Below are 7,098 nucleotides of genomic sequence, written 5' to 3'. Positions count from 1 at the left end.
TCTGAGAATCCTAGCATGGTCATGATCATCTGCAGGCATATAGGTACAAATATCTGATGGCCCACTTGTTAAAAAATATATGAATCAGAGGTGCAAATGTGCAATGAAACTTTCAACTTGCTGAGACATTATGGGTGTGGATTCTGACATGGTGCCAAAGTAGTGTCAAAATGCAGATTTTTTCAGCTCTTCTTCAAGTTTGTTTTTGAGTCCTGTAAGTATAAGTAGACCAGTAATGTATCATGGATACCAGCATTGTCCTACTACGTAAGATATTGGTTCAAATTGTGAGTACATAGGTTAGAAAATTAAAAATGAACTGATTCTAAAAAATCTGCAGTTTGAGTTGGCACCATTATGCCACCATATGATAATGATGGAATAGAAGTATGAGAAGTAGAGATGGAGACTTTATGTTCTGTGCAAGTCTGAGAGCAAATGCCTTGAGACTGAGTGTGAATGCACAGACATACAGGTGGAATGAAAGAGAATATTTGTATAATGTGTGAGTGTGACAGAGGCGAGACCATGAGAGGGAACCTGTGGAGCATCTGATGATGGAGTGTGATGCATATGAGCAGGAGAGATGAAATGTTGAGAGTGATACTGGATGAGAGGAATGAGGGTGATGGTGTGATGTACAAGTGAACAGGAGACAAATGGATTGCAATGATTGTGGACCTGTCAATGGCGGTTACTGATGCTATAATTATTGCTATGACAGTATGACAGAGTGGAAAGCAATTTTTGGAGAGTGCATGGAGGGCAAGGGAGAGGAAGAGGTTGGCAAGAGTGGAGGCTGGGGGATGTAAGAAAAAAAAGCAATAATAAAATTGGAATAATCAAATCATAATAATATAATAGAACACAAATAGTAAATCAGCTGCATGGTGGCATTCTAAATGCCTTCTAAATTTTTTTTAAGACTTGTGGTGACAAATGCACCCACCAGCCTGATCTCTGTCAGAAAAAGAAAGCAAAGCAGCAGACTTGGAGCTCTGCTTGAGTCTCGGAGGAATCTGAAGGTGAGAGCCTGTTGAGTCACCCCTTCCATCAGATCTTAAAATGTAAAAGTATAATAGATACAAGTATGTATGAATAATGCCATTCAATATTGTTAGGTATAGCAGTGGGTAGCTACATTACATTTGGGGCAAAACATGGGAATGGCAATGATTAATTTATCTGAAGCAACCTTTACGTAATTAGCGTCAAACAAGCAAACGGATGTCATGTCAATCAGAAGTTGTTGTATGTGTTGTCTTATATTATGATGTGTTAAAATGTGTTCAGTTGTATTATATTGTGTTATGTGTTCTGTTATATTATGTTGTGTTATTATTTGACTTCTTATATTATCTTATGTTATGTTGTGTTATAATCTGTGGTGTTCCATTGTGATGTGTGTTGGGTTTAGTGATAATGTCTTATATTGCATGGTATCATGATATGTTGTGTTACAATGAGCTTCTGTTATATGTTTTGGTATAATTTGTTCTATTGTTCTATATTAAGTTACAATGTATAGTGCTATATCATGATGTTCTATGATATGTTATAATGTAAAGTGTTATGTTGCATTATAATGTGTGGAGTTATGTTATTACAATATATTGTTACGTAGTGTTGTGCTATATTATAGTATGTTATTTTATGTTCTTACAATTTGTTCTATCATTTTCTGTTGTTTTACAATACGTTGGATTATGTTAGAATGTATTATAATGCATTTGGTTATGATATGTAGTGCTATAATGTGCAGTGTTATGTTATGAGGTGTTGTGTTAAGATAATTTTTGTTGTAATGTTTTCTGTTATAATATGTTTTGTTATGTAGTACTATGAGTTGTGTTATGTTCTTGTATGCCACATTGATTGTGCATCAGTCACATTGATCGTAAAGCACATGTGTTGGTCATTGGGCATTGGCCAAATTGATCGTTAAGCGCATGCATCAGTATCGACCATGAGGCATCGGTCACATCGATCAGAGGATGGGTGATGGGTCAATCATCAGGCATCGACTATGTTGGCCGTAAAGTGCGTGCGACATGCGTAAGTGTTGATCATCAGGTATCGGCGGCATTGATTGAGAAGCACGAGCATCAGAATAAAAAATTGGGCATCAGCCACATTGATCGTAAATGCATGCAACTGTGTTGATCATCAGGCATCAACTACATTGGTCGTAAAGTGCATGCTCAAGTGCTGATCATCAGGCATGGGCCACATTTATTGTAAAGCACGTGCCTGTGTCAATCATCAGGCATAGGCCGCATTGATCGCGCAGCGTGAGCGTAAAAATTGATCATTGGGCATCGGGCACATAAATCATAAAATGCGTGCATCCGCGTCGATCATCAGGCATCGACTACATTGGTTGTAAAATGAATGTGTAAGTGTTGATCATCAGGCAAATGTTGGCCACATTGATTGCAACACCCAAGAGTCAGAATCGATAACTGGCATAGGCCACATTGATCATAAAATGCGTGCATCCATGTCAATCAACAGGCATCATCTATGTTGGTCATAAAGTGTGTGTGTAAGTGTTGATCATCAGGCAATGGCCGCATTGATTGCGTAGGACGAGCATCAGAATCGATCATTGGACTTGTGGAGTTACTCTATGGCAGGTGAGTGCAAATTTGGGCCATAGTGGAACAGCAGAGAGTTTTTTAGACTCTCCCTCAAGTTCATTTTTGAGTCCCATAAGTAGACCAGTAAAGTATCCTGGATACCAGCCTTGTCATACCTACATAAAAAATTTGTTTAAATCTTAGGTAAATGAGGAAGTTAAAAATGAACTGATTCTAAAAAATCTCTGGTTTGTCACTATGATTTGGGCGGAATTTCTATATTCAACCACGGAATTGGGTAATTCTCTTGAAATATAATTTATCACTTCCACAGAAATAAAAAAGTGGTTGCATAATGATGCAAGAGCAAGGCCCACACAGACACAGGTTTTGTAGTGAGTTCACAACCTTTGTTGTGCTGAGATTATATGGGGGTAACTGTTTACATTATTTTACTTTACAATTTCTTCTAAAATATGGATAGCAATGCTTTTTTGTAATAAATTACATATTTACACAAGATACCTACAAAAAAATATGGACAGGCAATAATATTTAGCATTTTATTGATCCTTTCATGATTTGTTTAAAATTGTACAGTAAAATTAAATAATGCAAATCTAATATATGTATTGTAAGTCATAGAATAGAATAGAAGTGTTGACACTGAAAAAATAGGCCCATGGCCTGTTGCCGATTCTTGTACTTTTTGTGACTTGATTCTACATGGGATCCGGCCATTGAAACCCGATCTTTCCATAACTAACGATTGATTGAGAATTGAGATGGCTGCTAGACTTGTGAGGTGCTAGCCATTAAGCATTTCAAGACTGAACATATGCTCCTGCATAGGCAGCATACTGAGCATAGCACGTCTTAGACAAATTTATGGCCAGATTGGTGGCCAGTCTCCATATTCAGTGAACATGGAATCACAAAGTATGATGGAACTTAATACAGCCCCATGTAGCTATTCATTATTGCCTAGTGGTGATGTTTAGCTTGTGAGAATTTTTTAATTGGAGGCCGGCTGCAAGTCCGGCCGTAAATTTGTGAATCTGCAACTGGCTCAAACGCTCAATGATAAGGACATTTCCAATTCCATATGAGCTAGGAGCAGCAGGCTCTGTCTTATGGATGGGTTTGACACTGACAGTTTCTAAAAGACTAAAGTTAGTGGTAGACTGGTAGTTTTAGTGCATTTCTTTGAGCAGGAGTCAGCAGGCTCTCACAGTCCATGGTCAGGAAGATGTGCCAGACTGCCAGGTGTGCTGGAAATTATTATGTCAATTAACACTTTGACTGCAACTCGCAAAATAGCTTGTATTCCAGTGGTGCGACTCATTCAAACTTGAATAACTTGAGTTACAGACAAGGCAGCGAGATCAGGGCTAGCGTGCTGAGCGAGTTCTACAAGCTTGTGACATAAAAACTGTGAGCCTCTATTGGTGCATGTCACCTGGGATAAAAACTGTGAGCCTCTATTGGTGCATGTCACCTGGGATAGAAACTTTCATCTTTCTAGGCAACGTGTGCCATATGAGGTACACGGTATTTATTATTCAACTACAATAAAAAATTTGCATCACACGGGTACTAATGCTTGAAAAAAACATTTTCTGTGCAAATGAAATTGGATTGTGACTGCAATAATCAAACTACAAATCATTCTGTGGTAAAATGCTGCTAAATGGGAATTTTATAATTCATTTAGATGCATTCTTACAAAACTGCTCTAAGCAAAGCAGGAAATGGTACCAACCACTGTTCTAGTTATTGGCAAAAACTGTAGCAAATGCCTGGGTGCTTGGTGATCAGTTCTATAGTCAGTAAACTAAAAATTGATGTGAATTGCTGAAGTCGTTGAAGATTACTGACTGTATTTTTACTAGTAATAGGTCTGACACGTGAAGAAATGTTTCTATAACCAAATCACAATGATTTTAGATGTTTGCGTTCCAGCTCTAAAGTATTTGAAGCTGAGGATCTAAACTTCATGCCACAACGAGCTACTGATCTGAGTCTTGCTTTAACGTAATTGCAAAAAAAGGAAGTTAGTTGGTGCTAATGTGAGACGAAAAGCTAGAAAAGTAACTATCAATTGCTAGCCCAGTACTCAGAATCTGTATCACTGTAAGTGTAGTAAGTTCTGTAACACTGTTTATCTTGCTTTTTACAGAACAGAGCCATTCTGTTTCTGTGTGAGCTTAGGCAACTTTTGAATGACTAATACTTATTTTTCTACTGCTATAATCCATAGCAATACCGAAAAAATGATTTTCAACATATTGGAACAGGATAACCCCCTTTATTTAATACTTTTTCTTTTTCGTACCCACTCATTATTTCAGGCTACATTCCAATTTCCAACTAGTACTAAGATTCTTATGATTCGATTGCACGACATTCATATAGGTTTTTGAAACATTATTGTCAATTATCCATCATATTTTTCACAAGTTTATGATCTGGCTGATATTTTAAAGAGCTTTTTTTTAAATTAATTTTTTTAAGCGTGCGCCATATATGGCGCACATCGCAGTTTGGGACATGCATGCGTGTACCATATATGGCGCACGTCGCAGTCAAAGTGTTAATAAACCTGCGCGGTGCGCCGTTGCCGCCGTACTATGCCGGTAAAAAAATTCGCCGTGTGCCGCCCTCGTAAAATGCTAAAATAGTTTAAATATGGACGCGCGACAGCGCTATCACACACCGTACACACGGACACGATTGACACGAACGTATATCCGCATTGTGTTCAGCAGTTGGATATGAGTTGACTAGGTAGATTGCTAATGCATCAACTCAGGTAGTAGGAAGATTCTTACTTAGATCACAATTAGAGTGAACATGAATCACAGAACTAAAGAAGGCCACATCGCTTGAGACGTGCCATCGGTGCCTTCTAATGATTGACTGGTTGCGGCAAGTAGGGTCAGTGATGCCAGCTTTTTTCTTGACGAGAATACCAGATTGCCTAGCTCAGAATACCAGAAATTCTATTGTCCAAAACAGACGATTACCTGCAAATTTAATAAAATTATTCGTCAGAAACGTTGGTCAGAAAAAGAAAAACAAATTATCATACCTGAGCAAGCCACGGAAACAGGTCATCTTCCTTTTGCTTATTTTTGTACATGCTTACATATTGCCTTTATCTAACATTTCGGGTGTGATCATTTGTTGCAGTTGAGCAGATAGCTTTTGGTCCGAAAAATGGACTTCAGTACCTTGGTTGAAATTTTATTTCGCTGCTTGTTTTTCACATAGGTGACTTGTGAAAACATTCGCTCCACGAATGCATTGGAGACAGGTCAAAGTAGACAAATAATGCAGTAGGCAGCCAGTTCTATGAATGGATGATGATTTTGAAGATCAATTAAATATTGAATGGCACCCTATAATTCAAGTGGCACTGAAACAAGTGGCACTCTAGAATTCAAAACCACCAAACAAAAATAGTGGAGCTTGCGTCGCAGAGATCGGTTCGACAACGTCTCTTCCTAGGCCAAATCATCACTGATCAGTAATCAATCAAGGATCATCACTCTCGTGCTTATATTGTACTAAACACTCTTGTTAAATGTTAACAATTAGATTGTGGTTATTTCATCAAGCGGTAAACTTGCGGTTCCAAAAATGGCGGGAAACCTCTAGTCGCGCCGCTCTGAAGGTAATCTATATAATCCATTAATGCAGTAAATTAGCAGCAAGTCAGAAAATACCAGATTTAGGCAAATATACCCAGATCTAAAATATTCACACCAGACACCTGAAAATACCAAATTTGCGAAATCTGGTATAGAAATATACCATCTGGCAACGCTGAACTTAGGGTAAGAACCTAGGACTATAGCAGTAAAGCGTTAGCACTATACGTCCACAGGGCACAGTGCTCACTGCTCACTGCTCACTGCTCACTGTGCTCAGTGCAAACGTGTACGCCAACGTTAGGACTTAATCCCCGACATCCTCCCGGCCGGGCGCCGGCGAAAAACTTTTACTATGAAGTAAAAGTTGATTGCCAGTTGAACATTTGGGAAGGAAGGTCTTTTCATTCAGGGATTGGTTGTGAATATCTTCATTGTCGACTCGATTGGGTCTGGAATTTCCCTGTTTCGATGACCATTAATCTATTGTGAAGGTGATATTGGTTGTAAATCATTGATATCTTCTGAAAGATAAGTCAATGGTCTGTCGTTTATTTTTGCTAATTGCTTCACTTGAGCAATTATGGTTTCCAAATCTGGGTGCATTATGTTATGTCATGTATACTTTGAATGTGAACAAATTATAATTACAATATGAAAGTTTTTAGTAGGTTAAGTTAAGGGACCGACTACCCTAAAATTTTCAATTTTGGCATTTTCCGGTTTTTGTGCTCATCTTGAACTGAAGCTTACTTTTTGACGCATCCAACCGTACCAGAATCATCCCTCTACATCGAAAAATGATTTCGTAACAGCCCCCCCAAGGGAGGGAGTTTTTAGAGCCCTTCAGTAGCTAAAGCATATGG

The sequence above is a fragment of the Hyalella azteca genome, unplaced genomic scaffold (assembly GCF_000764305.2).
Source record: "Hyalella azteca isolate HAZT.00-mixed unplaced genomic scaffold, Hazt_2.0.2 contig5701, whole genome shotgun sequence".
NCBI lineage: Eukaryota > Metazoa > Arthropoda > Malacostraca > Amphipoda > Hyalellidae > Hyalella > Hyalella azteca.
The sequence above is the reverse complement of the archived record's forward strand: the minus strand, read 5'-3'. Positions refer to the sequence as shown.